Source organism: Haliaeetus albicilla, chromosome 4 (assembly GCF_947461875.1).
Source record: "Haliaeetus albicilla chromosome 4, bHalAlb1.1, whole genome shotgun sequence".
NCBI lineage: Eukaryota > Metazoa > Chordata > Aves > Accipitriformes > Accipitridae > Haliaeetus > Haliaeetus albicilla.
In genome coordinates this window covers 3,813,775-3,830,607 of record NC_091486.1, presented here as the reverse complement: position 1 = coordinate 3,830,607, position 16,833 = coordinate 3,813,775, and the positions used below count along the sequence as shown (strand labels likewise).

Genomic DNA, 16,833 nt, shown 5'->3' with positions numbered 1-16,833 from the left:
TTTGCACTTTTCTTTCTGGCTGTAATTATATACATTTCCAAAGCTGCATTTCTGCTTAGCACCTCTTCTCCTCTTAGCACTGAGAGATTCTGCACCTACAGATCTCATGGATCTCAGCAAGCAGTCCTAATCTATAATTTAGCATGCTGGAATTATAGAATTACTTACTTCTGGTAATCTTCATTCCGCTTCTTCTGTTTTGCTGAATACAAATATTTTAATTGCGAGGGAACTGTGCCTAATATGCTACGTTCTAGTTCAAATCATGACCATATGTATTATAACACAAAGCAATTAATAGCAGCATATCCAGGAAATTGCCACTTAGGATCAGCTGCCTGCCGACACATTATAACCACACCAAAATCAAAGTTGAAACAGTATTTGCCTGGTAATGAGAATATTTCCTATTTAAGTTGGTACAGAGGTTATTCCTTCCACAGTTCTTGTGAAGTGGAACATCCCTTATTGGGAAACTCTCCCAGGTATGATTTTTTACGGTTGCTAATGTATCCACTTAAAACCTTTTTCTTGATTTCTGGAGTACAAGAGCTTGATCCAATTGCTTAAGCATAGGCACCACATGCCACTTCTTTAGGGTATCCGAGGCGCGCACATGGGACTAGCAGAGAGAGCACAGGATCTGCTCGCTCCTGCCATGGCAGCTGGGGACCAGCCAGAGCACCCAAGGGCAACCAAAACGGCCACCAAATTGAGCCCTAAATGCAATAAATCTTGAGGAATACTTTTTCATTCAAGAACTGGAAAAAACCACTCTCTAGAGTCAATGTTAAAAAAAAGTAACAAATTAGCATTATACATGTGGGATAATATTTTAAGAATAAGACCTTACCTCCGTTCCTCAACGATGATGCGGCTACTTAGACGCATGAGAATTGCAGAAAGTTATGGCACTTCAGGTTTCTTCATTTTTAATTCCACCTGTGTTGCAAAATTTGGAATTCAGAATAAAACAAACAAAAAAGTCACATAGCTTTAAAATTGAATTCTGATTTGGGGTTTTGCAGCATGTTATTGATTTAGCATTATAGTGAGACCTAATTCCTACTTATTAAGGGTTTTTTTTACTCACATCTAGTTCTCTTACAAGGTCCATTTACAAATATAAAGCTGAATTTAACCCAGCTTTTCCTTTAATTAAATTGTTATATAATTGAGAATAAGGATTTTTGAACCCAGGACCAAATAACCCCGTTTGATCTCTGTGAGCTGGGTATCATCTTTAGGCATGTCACCTAAATAACCTTACACAATCACATCCTTAAACACAAAAAGAGATACAGGCAATAAATAGAACAAAATCCAAACCCCAGGTAAAAACAGTATTTTCTAAGAGTCATCTTTTCATTGGGTCCGTAAGAGTAAGTGAATTTGCTACATGCAAACCAAGGTTTCCCCGTGTTCTGGGGTTACCATGGTATAGGAAATTCAGTAGATCTATATATAAACAGGCAATTCTTAGCATATGCAGAAGGCACATCTGATACCCTCATCATGGTTCACAGCCTTGTTATACAGTTTGTTCTACTTGGGATATAATATAATTTCACACCTAAAAATAGGTACTCTAAGGTACTAACTGTTAAATATCTGTTCTCTGTTCCTACCTATCCTGAACTTACAAAAAACTTCCCTTTTTTTGCTGTCATTGCTATCTTAGTGCTGTGAAGAGGACTCAGTCAACCTTCTAATTTTCATTTTCTTGAAGAATCCCCGGAAAGATATGTAAATTGTTTCTTTTAAGACACTGAGCGCTTTGTTTTGCTTTAAAATACATCACTAGAAGCAAAGCCTAGGCTTCAATAACTTCTGAATGTCAGCACATCTCTGATTTCTAAAATGTGTGTTTTAGTCAGTGATATTGTGAGCGAGGAGCCTGTTCCAACTCCGCGATAATGCCGGCATTAATTTTCACTTATAATTGTTTCCTCCTTAAACAGCCCCACAGAGAGAGACTCGCATCCCTTCATTACACATAACTTATCATGGCATTAAATTTGCCTAAATTGTACTCTAGTGCTGCCATACTGCTGACCCTTAAGTCTGTAAACAAATACATTTGTTCTCCATATATTTATGTTTTGTCTTCTAAATTGTGAGAAAATGAGCCTAGAATCTTCATATTGTAATTGTATCATCAAAGCCTGTTGAGAATACGATAAAGTAACCAGAAGTTAAATTATCAATAAGAGTCATTTATTTTGCATTTTTATTTTAAAGAATACTTATGAGAATTGTGATAAATTAGCAGTGACAAACTACTTCTTGCAGGCTGATTTTGTGTGGAGAGTTTAATTAAACATTGCAGCTGTTTATCTCTATGGTGATTAAATTTTCATATGTAAATTACATGTATTAAGATCAAGATACTTATGTAAATGTCACTTGCCTTAATGTTTTGTGTTACTGTTATTAACATCTAACCATCAGCTTGTAATCTTCTTGTATTGCATTACACTGGCATGCACTACATGACTAAAATAAGTAGATTTATATCTTAATAACAAACAAGTTTTTAAAAAGAACATCTTACTATGTAATTGAGATGTAGATAAAAAATAAAAAATAAACTGTCGAGTGAAAACTGCTGTAAATTTGAGAACCTCATTGGTTCGAGCCACATTCTTTGAATGCTTCCCATCTGTCAGCAAACAAAAACTTGAATAGAAGTTCGTTGGGTAGCGATGTTTTTCGATACAAGGGCCAAGTACAGACCCCAGAGGCAAGGGTGCTACTTACCATGCTGGGAGAGAGCAGCACAATTTCGTTGCACGTACTCTGAGACCAAAACCAATTTTACCTGGACATCAGGGATCTACACGTCCACTTAGAACAGCTCTCCCAGTTGCCTGATAGCAATCGAGGGTCTAATGTTTTATTTGGTGTCGTCACTGCCAGATAAAAACAGGATACTATTACAGTTCTGATAGGAACACTTTCTAAACAACAACAAAAAAGATTTCTATTTCAAGATGAAAAAAAAGCTCAAGATACACCCGCACCTATTCCCAACAATGAAAAGAAACCCCTAATATATCACAAATGTTTCTTTAGCAACAGCATTTTAAAGGCCTGGATCTTATAGAGAGTCAACAGAAGAAAAGCGCTGGGATTTGCCATTTACTACCACTTTTTTTTTCTACTTTTGCTGTACCCTCATAAGTATTATTCGTATTCACTTTGATGATAAAGATTAGCGACAACTTGAAGTGAAGAAATAGGAAGATCTGCCATCTGATCTTAGTTATTAGAGAGAGAGAAGTTCTTAATGTAAAAACTTACAACTCCAATGCAAGGAAGACTTTTCATTATGCCAGTCATGCTTGGAGCCTACCGAAAGGCAGACACCCATTGATAGCAGGAAATCAAATTCATCATTTGCAAAAACAAATTAAGAGACCAAACTGCAGTAGGCAATACACAGAAAATGAGATAAAAACAGTTGGGATTAATTTCTTTTGAGGAATCTATAGGTTATATATGAACTCAGAGTTTGCATTTGTGTGATGTGTAGGAAGAAAGGAAAAGATCACTGTGAGGTGGGGGCTTCATTTTCTGACATTGTCATCCAGGAGGCATGCCACTATCAAACGAGAGTGCATTATCTCAGTGATCTACTCAAAAGCGATGAATCACTTTGAAGATGCCCCAAATAATTGTATGGATGTTCTGATGGGCAAATTGAAGATGAGCATTGTCTAGCAGCTTAGAATAAGTTCAATAACTCTCTCAGCAACACAATATGCTTTGAAGAAAGAGCAGTCAGCTAGCTTGGCAGCATAAGAAATTAGCAGTTATTTTAATGGGTACTATCTCTCAGTGCTAATAACTTCATCAGATGACAGTCTGACTTTGTACTCGTAGGGTGTCATATACGCATCTTCCTCAATAGCTGCAATCTGTAAATTCATTCTGAGTTTCCTTTTTATTTGAGAGTCTTAAATTACATCCCAAACACTCTTTGGGGATTAATTCAATTTACTTACAAAATTTTCTATTTCCAAATTAAAAATACACAATATATCTCCTTTAAATCTACTCACATATTAAACTGTTAGGAAAGTGCTTGTTACTTTTCCCAGCACTGTCTTTCAGGTCTTAACAGAAGATGATTGCAGTGTTCAAATTCTCCTCAAGTCTTTGACAAGGTTTTGTCATCTGGGCTTGATTGCTCCCAGAAATCTCAGCTGCTCTGCTCTACCTCTAACACATTTTTCCATGAGCCCTACCTTCACTTGTTAAGCTAAAGAGATGACAGTAACATTTTGGAGAGTAGCTACCTTCCTTTTAAAAGAAATGTGGTAAATTCAAGAATGAGAACAGGTCTAGGAGGAATTGGTGCTGCAAGGCATTTCATTCACTCTACTCATTTACCCTGAGGACCATTGTAAATTTACCCTTACAAATCTCTTTTTCAAATTACAATAACTCAAATTCCAACGAGTTTCTTTATTTTTCAATGAAATAAAGTCAGGTTACATAAACTTCTGGGCTTGCAACTGTTCCTTCCAATGGACAAGCTGCTGTGGCAAAAAAAGAAATCCTTCCAACTTTTATAGATAGCCATTTCTCCAATAAATTGGAAATAGAGTTCCGGGTATCATAACAGTTTGTGGTGGTTGTTGGGGTTGTTTGGGGTTTGTTTGGTTTTTTTTAATCTACTGTTTTTAAAACTGCTTCTCAGCAACGCAATGCTAGTGACAGCAGCTTTTCTTTCCTGCACTGAGCACACATCTTTGATGAGAAACTGCAGCCCATCGCTCTTTACCAGCTGAAATGGGATAGCATTTTTGCAGCTGTACAAAGACCTAATCCAGACAAGCAAAACTGCTGACGAGCTCCAGAGTGCCATCTCCAATGTGAGAGAAGTCTCACGGGCTACCAAGGGGAAAGACAAAGATCACAAGCTCATTTCTCAGAGCCATCTTCACCGGCAGCTCCTTACTTCAGTGGATTTCTTGGGCAATGAAGTGTCATTCAGCGTAAGTGAAGAATTCATCCTTGTATGCATAAATGGCTTCGTTCTCTATTGCTAGGATGTTTGCAGCTGCTCAGGCTGGAGTGTCTCGGTTTATCACTATTACAACCACCACCATGGTATAAAAAATGGAGTGTGGGACCATAAAAAGACAGCCGAGAGAGGACCAGGGTAATTGTAAGGGAGAAAGCTTGTACTTCTTCACGCAAATCTCACTAATCAATAATCAGGGGGAAAGAGTGAAATACTGTTTATAGGGGTTTTTGTAAATTACTACATTATCATAAAGATTGCCTGAATCTCTCAGAAGCTCTTAAACACAGACAGATCATGATGAAGTTCACCAAGAGGCATTTTTCTTCAACAAGAAAACCTTCTTGTGCTATTTAAGTTTAGTTTGCCATAAAACTTCCTATATTCACTGGCTGACTGTCTACTGAAAATAATAACCCTGAATAATGATCATAGCCGGGGTAGTTGGCAGCAGATCCACTACAATTACCAAAAGTTAATTAGAATTATTAAAATAACAAACACAAGGCCACCGATATTATACATCTACATTTAATAATGGAATCCAACAGTGCATCTGATTCATGAACTACATTACATTATTTTAAAGCCTTTTCTTTCTTACCAAATTAAATATTGATGGATTATCCTCTCCGAATCAGTTGGTGGATTGAATTCTATTTATACAGGCCCTAAAAATTAAGCTATAGAGCAGAACTATAAAGAGCCTGTTGTCTCCCCAAACAGTAAAATAACTTGCAGTTCATTTTCACTTGTTGTTTCCCTATACACAGTATTATGTTTGGAAAACAAAATGCCAGACTTAAAAGCAATTGGTCAGACAATTTCATCAGTTTCACCTCCTGTTGCTGATTTAATATGAATTTATCTAAGGCTGTGCTTAAAGAAATTTCAAGTTCAAGTTGCCAACATCTTTGCACCCATATGAACCCTAATAATTTTAACATGCTGTATATGTATACAGTCTCTCACAGCTTTAATTCTGAAGAGCATTACAACACCTCTCTGCTCTCAGAAATGCTCGTCTGCGGCCCTCCTGCCTTCTTCCTTCACACTAAGATTATTTTAACCAGACAACTCAGAACAGATTTAACACGTGTTTACTTCAGTTCTGCGTGTGCACAGTATTGTAAAGAACCGCGCTTTATTTTTAGATCCTAAACTGAATTATGCAGCACATGCTATCAGAAGAGAATTTTTAAGCTTTTATATTGGCGAATTTGAAGAGGAATTGCTGACACATATAATGCTGCTTTACACAGACAAGCATTGTCGGGGCCATGCATAGGCATATTTTCTGTTCACTTTTTTAACAAAGTCAACACCATTTCGGGCCACTGTTCTCTTCAGTCATTTGGCAAAATGCAAACATCAGTTTAACCACCATAACTGAAAAGATGCAGAGCTCGCTGAGCTGCTCAGAGGGTTTTCTTTCAACTCACAAGAAAAAGTGCAACTCTTTCTCTAACCAGCTATCTTAGCCATCAGCCTTCCCTATTCTTCCTTTCTGTATATCTAAAAAGAAAATATATAAATAGTCTTAATATTTTAAAGCAAAATATTCCTAAAGGCAATTAGGAACATAAGCAAGAAACCAAATACTATCTATTAGGATACAAAAAATTACAAGCCAAGTAATGGATTTGCATCTACTCTCCCCCCTGTTAGTTATACCAATTATTTAAGAAAGAAAGAATATAAGATTCAACAGAACCATTAAAAATGCTCAGAGGTCTTCAGGCTGTAAATTGCTTTTCTGAACTTCACGTACATAGCAGGAGTGAAAGTGGGGAAGAGGTAGGAGATACAGCTCCACTATAATCCCTTAAAAGTAAAGATTGCCACTTCCTATCTGAGTGCCTTCTCTCCAAATTATTTTCAGATCTTTAATTCTAAGTAGTTGCAAGGTTACGAACCCAAATTTCCCCTGTGATGCTGTACTGAAGATAAAACAAAAAGAAACAGGGGGAAAGATGATTGTTTTGAAAAATCCTTTTAACAATAACCACAAGCTTAAGTTTTAGATAAATTGTCCTGCAGCAATCATAGTTTAGGAAAAAGCAATGAAACATAACCCAGTCACGTCCAGATTTTGACTGTAAAGTGTAACAATTCTGTAAAGTATCTTTAGACAATGAGCAAATCCTATAGCATATTAGATGAAACACAGTCAAATGTATCAACCATTGCATTTAATATAGGTACAAAAAAATAAGATGCATATTTTAACTTTAAGTGACTTAATGTAGCTTAATTAAAAGCAAAACCATAAACATTGAAATAAGATTTGTATGTATTGTGACTCTATCTCCTCTTTCATTTGCTATTGCAACCACAAGAATATGGAAAATAAAAGCAGTTACCTGGCAAATCAGCCACAGAGAATTTAAATAAGGTGACCAACTCGAGCTATCTAATCACCTTTCCTTCTTCACAGTCCAGGTCATGAAAAGACTGAAATAACAGTGCAGAGTTGTATATTAAAGTTTAAAAATAATAGAGGAAGAAAAGAGCAAGAAGGAAGAGCTTTCCCTGCTGCTAGAACTTGAACCAAATATTAACGTCAAATATGGTCTAACCAACCCATCCAGGTGGCTGGTAGAGCAAAACACTAATCAGCTGAGCACCCAAAAAAGCTTCTACATGTATTCTGAGGGGAAATACATATAAGCCTGACCGACAGGTTGCTGTGAGGACAAGTTAGAAACTCTCAAGCTTAAAAAAAACCAAAAAACGGAGCGTTCATCAACAACCTACCATAGCGTTATCTGTAAAAGCCCTAATAAAGATCAGCCTCTAAACAGCAGCTCTCCAAAATGAGTAACACTTCCAAAATTATAAAATTGCAAATAACAACCTTAAAGCACAGGAATAACACAGAAATAATGCAAGATGCTAAGGAAAGGGAGACATCGGGAAGGGCTGAGGTCCTGGTCCAGCACTGGAGATGCGGCTGCCGTGCGCACGGACACCCATCTGTACAGACATGCCGCTGCACCTGCGTGCCAATTCCCCACCATGCACGTACAACAGAGCTAACAAGACTCCAGCTCACCAGAGAACAACATTTGCCCTTTTTCTCACTCCTCTAGTAACAATCTGAAGCCACGGAGACTCCCTCACTCATCTCCTTGACCACTTCGACATTGCTTCTCTTCCAATCTGCTCCTTTTTGTTTCCCAGAATATCTAGGGATTTTTACTAATTAAATAATTTCACACCGTATTATCTATGGTTAACATGAAACCAAGCTTTACTAATTTGATCTCCATATGTCTAGCACCATTTATTCATGCTGTATCACCATCTCGAACATAGATTACAATTGACCTCTTGGTCTCTGTTCTAAAGCTTTCGCAACACTCAGAGCTATCAAAAGTCAAAAGAGTTGAACATAACCCAGTGAAGCCAGTATCGGGACTTAGCTAAATATCTAGCTGAATTGCAGATTGATTAGCTAGTTGTATTTTTGTTTAATACAAATTTCCATAGATTTTCAAGGAAGCTTGTCCTTCTTGTGGGGCACTGGAAAAGGAGCAGTTTGGGGACTTCTTTCTCCTGCCTTTTTCCCTCCCTCTCTCTCTTCCGTCCTTTCCATTACTCTTTCCTTGTTTGAAAAGTTGGCCATCGTTGGTGACCATTTCTTTTGGGGTTTTATTATTGTGAAAATGCCTTTTTGACTGCCCTGCCACCATTAATTTTTCACTTTCCCCCCACCGTGTGTGCAGTGCCCCCTGCCCTGTATGGCACGAGGATGTGTACATCCAACGCGGGCTCCCCTGCACACGGGGAACGACCCAATTTGTTTGGCTTTTGCCTTGAGTGGACACATGGATTCCCTTCCTCTTGCTTTTAAAATCTCCCTTTGTAAATTTACAAGTGGTGATGTCAGTTTTGGTATTGTCACTCCCCGAGGATGCTAGACTTAATTATATTGTTTTTACTTTTCTCTAATTAAAATAGCCACTCTGCTTTTCCAAGAGAGCTGTTCTCTCTTGGAAAACAATTAAATGATACTTGAAACTTGTCCAAACTGTGTTTGGGGCATCATGGTTTAAACAGTTGAGAAGTTTTAAGAGTTGGGTCCCTCATTAAAATCTGCACAGTGAGTTTTCTGAAGACCTAAAATAACAAGCCACGGAAACCTTAAGGTGGGGGTGTCATTTTTAACATCAATTTCCACTGCTACGGCTGAGTCAAAAGGAGTCTTGTCACTGACTCAGAAGCTTTCATGAAGCCAGGCCTTCGTGTACCAGTTGCTGAATCAAAATTCCACCCAACAGAAGTGTGAAAATATTTTCAGCATATTTATCAGCACCTCCTCTCGCTCAGAACGAAAACAAAACGACTAGATTATAGGAGAGTGAAAGACAGAATATTAGTCCCCTGTGCTGCCAGTGCCCCCAGATTTCTGCCAATACATGTCACTCCCAACCGAAGCGACCTCAAGCTATTTTATTTAATCAGCCCATTTCCAAATTCTTTAAAAAAAAACAAATGAAGTTAAATAACAAATAGCATAAATATTTTAATAGGTCTTCACATTACCAACTGCCAGACCAGCTGTCTGAATTGCAAGAGTTTTGGTGGCTTTTTTTTCTTCTTTTTTTTTTTTTTTTTTATGAACCAGAAACACATACGTCTATGCTGTGAAAGGCATCTGCCTCGGGAGTGATCCCTGGCCCGAGGCAGCACGGCACAGACGGCTCCGTGTGGACACTTCTCCGCTAAGAGATGCTGGGTCCCATCTCGGCAGCCGTACCGGCATTGCTTCCCCGACCTCCCTCCGCTCTCCCGTCGGAGGCGGGGAGAGGACAAAAAGAGTTCTGATCTCAGCACATCAAGCTCAGCTTCCTTCTTGAATAATTTTCAACACTACATGGAAAACAAGATGGAAAAAATAATTATAATATTGTGTATTTACCTGCAAACCATAAGGCAGCCGATAAAAACCAGTTCTGCTCGTGGCTCCCCACTTGTAGAAGGTCTTGTTTTGCACAGCCACGCTCCCAAAGAGCAGACGTGGCTTCATCCAGCCAATATTTTCAGAATGTGGTGGCATTTGTGACAGATGCCCCTTTATTTTGAGTATTTTACAACATGCTACTGGAAAACATGAGAAAGATGATGCTTGGAACACCATGCCCCAAAAAGATCGGATCAGAAGGAAGTGAGTTAAGTATCTACAGCTGCATATTTAATGGTAAGGTCACAGAGAGAAAGAAAGATGCTTTGAATCTGTAAGTGAAATACCTCTGATATTGCATGAAAAAAAAAAAAATCTTAATTAAACACTCCCAGTCTAGTCTTTCTTAAGGTAAATATTATTTTAAATTTTTATGAAACTAGGAGAAAAAAACCAGTATTTTCCCAAAAGCAGAAAAGACCAACAATAAAAAAATAGATGATACAAGCTTTGGCTATGAAATATGAAAAACAAACACACACACATACCCATGACACTGAAACAGTGAGATGATGATGACAATTCACTTGTCTCTTTGTTTCTTGTGTAGGCTAACCTGCAAGCAAGTTCAGTTTTTAAAGACAGGCCTAATACCCACTGAATGTAAAAGAGAGAGAAGCTCACTACCTGAATTTTAAGGAAAAAAATTTTCACTGCAGAACCTGGAAGTCTCACAGAGGCAATGCAAGAGCAGCACTGCATACCGACTAGATCCAACTTTCATGCCATGAAGTTGTACGTGCATAATAACAGCCAGAGTTTTCATTCTGAACTTTTAATAGATTAAATAGTAAATAGACCAAAGCTATATACTGATTTCATTTAATTAATATTCACTGAGCAACCATAGTTGATTGTAAAATTTTGTACTATTCTGAGCATACTGATTTTCACTAGGAATACTGATTTTCCTATAACACCATACTATTAACATGCTCTCTATTTTCTACAACTTAACCTCAAGTCAAAAACTTTCATGGAGCCGCGGGAAGAGTTTACATTCAGCAAAAAAGATTTTGCTGAAACGCTTACTATTGCTTACCCACAAAGTCCCCTAGACTTCTGTATAATACCACCACTATTTTATTTATGATTTTCCTGCCCAGCTAAATTACTCCCCTGCCCATCGGTAAAGCACTACACTAATAACCACTCTGAATATTGAGTCCCCAATAGCAAGGCTTCCCAGCAGCTTAATACAGTGAGCTTGTTCGTCGTGCTTTAATAAGAATGTCATGAGCAGGTTTGCACCTCTTTCTCAAATGCAAGTGGTAGATGACACGATGGCCTTGAGCCCAACAGAGTAATACAAGAGTTCAGCAATTTTTTTCTCTTTCTCAGCCTCTCAAGCAGTCGTGTTAAGACTGCTACTATGGCAAAAAAGAACGATTTTTAGTTTTCTTCCGAGGGGAAGCAGCAGAGGAGGTTTGTGTGTGGTGCTACCACACGAGGGAGCCATCTCCTCAAAAATTCCCCAGTTTAGGGTTGGGGAAAGCCAAGCGAGCCCAAGCCTGCAGAGCCTGGGTGACTCCAAGGGGCTCAGCCCCTGGGCCAGGGCCAGCACCACAAACCCCAAATCAGCCCAGTCAAGCCTTCAGGAAAGCCATGGAGAGACGAAATCCCCAGCCGGGGAGAGAAACCCCATTTTTCATACTATCCTTATTTATGAGTGAACGCAGAGAAAGTTTATAGTAATAATCATAATGGCGAGGTGCGTTATTTCTGCCCAAAAAGCAAGTTCAAGGTGATAATAACAGCGATCAAATTCACACGTGATGTATGGCAAAGAGTAAGACAAGAAATCTGAGATGAGAGGCGTAAAACTTTTATGTTTTGCCCCACAAATTGTGCCGCCAAGGCTGCTGTCCCCCCGCCAGGCAGCCGGCCGGCAGCTTTCCCTTCCCTTCACCTCCCACCGCCGCTCGGCCTCCAGCATCTCTGGCAGCTTCAGCGCTGCTATCTCTGCATTTTTAACTTTATTTTTTAAGTATTCATATAGAAGTGTTTGAACCGCACAGCCTTAATCTCTCCCACCTCCCTATTACTGACCTAATTCATTACCAAGTAGGTGCTAAAGCGACCAAGGTGATTTTTCACTCCAAATTGCACAAAGCTTGTATGAATAGAGAAACATCTAAAAAATTTAAATCACAAATTTAAATGCTTCAAACTGAGCTTGCTTTGGTATCTTAATCCTCCCCTCGTTGCTGCTGTCATGTGCACTGAATATGACCGGGTTCCCGCGGAGAAGGTGTAATTACAGACTCTATCACACCGCATGCAGAGAAGGGAGCTGGATGAAGTTCGCACAGCCTTAAATCCGGTCCTTCCTGATGTCGAATGCTTAATTCAAAACCTAAATAACGGTGCTTTCCTGCAATCCTGTTCCGCTTCCACTGCAGAAGACCCCGCAATGTGCCACCACACAGAGGGCTAAGGTTTGGCAAAAGTCATGGAAAGACAGGGTTATCATCAGCACTCAACCGCAATCCCAAAATCCTGATGGACACAACGCGGAGCAGAGCTGTGGAACCTCCCCAGTTTGAGGGCATCCCCCTCCCAAATGTCAGAGCCCTGAGCCCAGAAAAGGCAAGACCCAGAAACCAGAGTGACCCCCTGTAATGGAAGGTGGTTATAGAGGGGAAGCATTTTGAAAAAGAAAATAATCATGACGTAAATGTACGACTTGTCAGGAGTCTTCCCGAAACATTAAAACGCAAGAACATTTCTCCTACCTCATATTACTTTACAGCAGCTTCACCTAACTTTACGTGTTTTGCAAACTTTAACAATTAGCTTTAAGAAAGTATCTGCGCATAGTAAGACAAAATATTAGGGAACATTATTATACATCTGTCCTCAGTCTCTCGCTGCTCGTAAGGCCATATGATCCAAAAGCTTAAAGACAAAACTTCTGAGACTCAATTTCCACCTACACCAAATTCCACTGCTCCCTTATTTTTAAAACTGTGTATATAAACGCGTATCGTGTAACAGGAGGGTGGCAGAATGGTGAAGCACCACACTCGTCTACCTACTAATTACCATTAAATGGGAAAAGATCTGACAGTACACTGTATACTACTCAGAAGAGGTCTCATTTTCTTTCTTTACTTTTATTAACTAACTTGGTCTATAATTAAAAGAACAGCTTGAATCCTTGTGATAAAGCGACATGACTGCTTTACTCTTCACTTTTTTGCTGATGTGCTGCATGCATTGTACCGTGCCTGATCATACTGTTACATTTTCTAATTAATAAAGAACGAAAGAGCATTTCAGCTGGGTTCAGCAGCAAGAAATCCTGCACTTCTCCTCTGCCTTATCTACAAATCTTGCGCTGTGGCCTTCCCCCAGTACGCGCACAGCGAGTGGACTTGGCAATGGGACTTTCGTACCTCTGGGCAGAGCTCAGGCAAGCCAAGGATGCCTTCACAGGAGCAGTGCTGTGAGTCTCCAGACATTTAGGTGTTTATGTGAATTAAACACCTTGTGAAGTCAGCACTGCATAAACATGAAGTAATGGAAAGCAAAGCTTTCCTGAGATCAGCTAGGTTCCTTTCCTCCACACACACATTTAATTATAGCGGTTGGATCGAGGTGTCAGTGCTTTGTGCTCTTTTTCTCCCCATCCATGACACAGAAAAAGTAGACTTGACAAAGAAACATCCTCTTGGTTTCCTACAAGATATATTTTTTCATCTGTCTAAATTAGCCATTAAATACGTTGTCCTCATCTCATCAATCTTTACCTCTCATGTTAGACTCCCGGTCTCAGGATGCAATGTGAGCTCTGCAGGAAGCTTTCGTAACGCTGCCCATCCTTGACCACATCGTCTGGGAGAGGATGCTGCTCACACCATCACACTGAATTCCTGTGGTTTCATCCTGAGTAAGAGTTATTTGCAAACTCTTCCTTGGATGCAAACAGGGAACCGAGCAGATTTATGTATGCCTGTAGGTATATACATATGCACACAAATCACATGCTATATTTTACCTTCCTTTAATCTTCATCTGTTTCTATTAATTCAGCATGTGCTCTCAGGATGGGACTACCGGAGGGAGCATGAGCGTGCTGAAGTCCTGGCAATGCAACTGGCCTCATCACACTCCCAGTGTAGGCAACACATCATAAATCGAAATTTCATAAACTGATGACAAACTGCCATTGCTACCTGAAACTGCCTTCCAAAACCCAAGAGTGGAATGAATGAGCAAAGAAGCCTTCTCTAATTCACGCACTTATATACTGTCAAAAATGATGTAGATGATGCTTCCATTCATCTAAATTTGCCTGGCAATAAGTCAAGCTGCCCACAGAATTTTCTATTAACAATTACACACGCACGGCTGCAATTATGGCTTTGCCCACGCTGTTCACCTAGTGCTGGATAGTGCCAAAATAACTCTGGGTGTATATACATAAACATCCATTTTCAAGCACAGCTTTAAATTTCATTACTTTATCCTGAAATCTCTACTAAAAATAAATGTTTAGGATCATCTAATCTGCCCTTCTATCTCACATACTTTGGAGCTCTTTCTGCTTCAGGAGAAATGAAAGTTGGTCTAAGAGACGTCACGGACAGAAATCCTTCCTTAATTTCATTCTATTACTCCTGAAGTCCCTCTACTCTCCCACACAGACTAGCCAAGTATCTCTCTAAATATTTGCTTAGCATAAGGCCTATAAATTCATACCTAACACCTAGGAATAGGAAGCCAAGGTTGGAGAAGTGTCAGATAATTGATAAACACCAGTGAAATCTATCTTTCATGACAAGGCCAGTGATGTAGATACTTAATTACCAATTACAAGTTTCCAGAAATGTCATTTACACATTTGTCCAGGACTCACATTTGCCTGAGAGCTAAAAATAAATGGATTTGTTGACATTCAGAGATAACGACTGCCTGAGTAAACAGAATTTCAGATCTGAAACATTCGATTTTACAGAGAGGGTCCCAGTACCATTGCCTGGCACAATTTACATAGATTTATAATTTACCTATCAGAAACAAAAATTACATTTTGAAAAATAAGTAGAAAGAAAACAAAAATGTCGCCCATCCTAAAGGAAATATAATTACAAACAGCATTTCATTGTTCAATTTTTAACAAAATGCAAGGGTTGTGATTGCAGCAGATTTTGCACAGTCTTTGGAGAAGCATCATTTGTCTTTAGGTCAAGTGGTTTTTTACATCTCTGAAGACACCACAGCAAGAAAAAAAACCAAAAACAGGAGTGAAACATTGTCATTCATGGGCAAAAACATAAATTGCTAGATACCTAAAAGGTTCTTTTAAATAGTGTATTCTTCACCTACTAATGTAGGAGCCACGTCTTCCTTCTCTCTCAATGAAAGATTGCCTTCTACATCAGCAATTAATTTGACCTTGTCTTCAATCACTGCAAAAAGAAAACAAACTAGTGGTAACAAAAATGTTTCCTGATCCAAAATTAATGCCTTTACCCTGAATAGAAAGTAAATATTGGTTTGCACCAGAAGCCACTGCAGGGTGGACATGAGCAACCCCAGTCTGACCAGGAGAGACTCAATGCCCCGATGCAATGCGGTGACTTGCACAACGACAAATGTCATGCAGATAAACACTAATTATGGTTATGTTGGACTTTAAAGGAAAGCGTTCAGTACAAACACTGCACTGCTGCAGCTCAGATGAAAAGTTGTTTCTCTTAATCAACCAATTCTATTACTTCCAAAGATGACCTTTTTAGAGAATATTTTTTTTTTATTATTAATTGCTGCCTGAATAGCCTGCTTCGAAAATAAAAGACAAACAACTCTTCCCTCTTCCTGTAACAATCAGCAGAGATGATAAAACTCTAATTTCTAACTTAGTTAATTTAGCATGTCAAAAACCAATCTCCCTGGTAATTTCAATACACTGAATGTCACAGAAAGGCCAAGTGACAGATTGCTGCATTTCAGTCAGAACACTCATCCTACTAAAAATGTAATCACTGATGTTCAAATTTCATTTGACTATGCACTGTACAATATTTGGTTTGCGGGTAGCCTTTGGCATCCTCTTTTCCCCACTCTCATAAAATAAAAAAATGAATTAATGTTGCATACAGAGTTCCAACATAAGTTTTGAGAATTACATGGACAGGTAAGCCTAAAGCATGATACTTCAATTTAATTCTAAGTTCAGATTTGACACCGATGAATACAGAGTTCAGTATTATTACTGAGTAATACTGAGTTCAGATTCAATAACATTGGTGAGAACTGGAAGTATGTTTCCAATTCATACTCGTGAGACTACAAAGTCCATCAAAAATAAATTAAAATCCTTTACCAATCATTATCATGCCCCATGCTTAATCACATTCCTAGACAACTGCCTGAACTTCATTATCGCAGCACGAATAGGCTCCAGTTGTAAGCTGAATTTCAGGGCTCTCTCATCTTTACTGTGCCCCATCTTTCAGCAAGCTTTTCATGCATCTATTTGTTACAAATGATTTTGATGTACAGGAAATGTATTTGTCTTCTTTTCCAAGAATGGTTTTCATAACCTCACTATGTTCCAAAGCTAAATAACACATATGGTTCGTGTTTAACAACCTCCATTTGGTGCTTCGTATGTGTACTTTTCCTTTTTGCTTCCAAGTATATGGCTGCAGAGCACTGAGGATCAGGCACCAGCGTGGGTGAACGCTCTCTGAATAGGCTTGCTTTTCAATTGTCAGACAGCAATTGACTGAAATCAGGGAAAAAATGATTATTCTGACAGCCTTTGATAAGTCATTGGCTCAAAACCTCTTTCTGTTCAAAGTCTCCTATGTCTATCAGATATTCA

General features: G+C 38.9%; 1 long non-coding RNA gene across 4 annotated transcripts in view; it reads right to left on the bottom strand.

The window, feature by feature from the left end:
* Nucleotides 1–609: 609 nt before the first annotated feature.
* Nucleotides 610–16,833, bottom strand: part of LOC138685029 (uncharacterized) — a 177,672-nt gene continuing 161,448 nt past the window's right edge. For 2 of the 4 annotated variants that reach the window (XR_011324258.1, XR_011324256.1), the window contains exon 3: nt 610–2,912. This is a non-coding gene — a long non-coding RNA (uncharacterized lncRNA). Of the gene's footprint in view, nt 2,913–15,325; nt 15,413–16,833 lie in introns of all 4 variants that reach the window. The other 2 variants (XR_011324257.1, XR_011324259.1) reach the window with 2 other exon arrangements.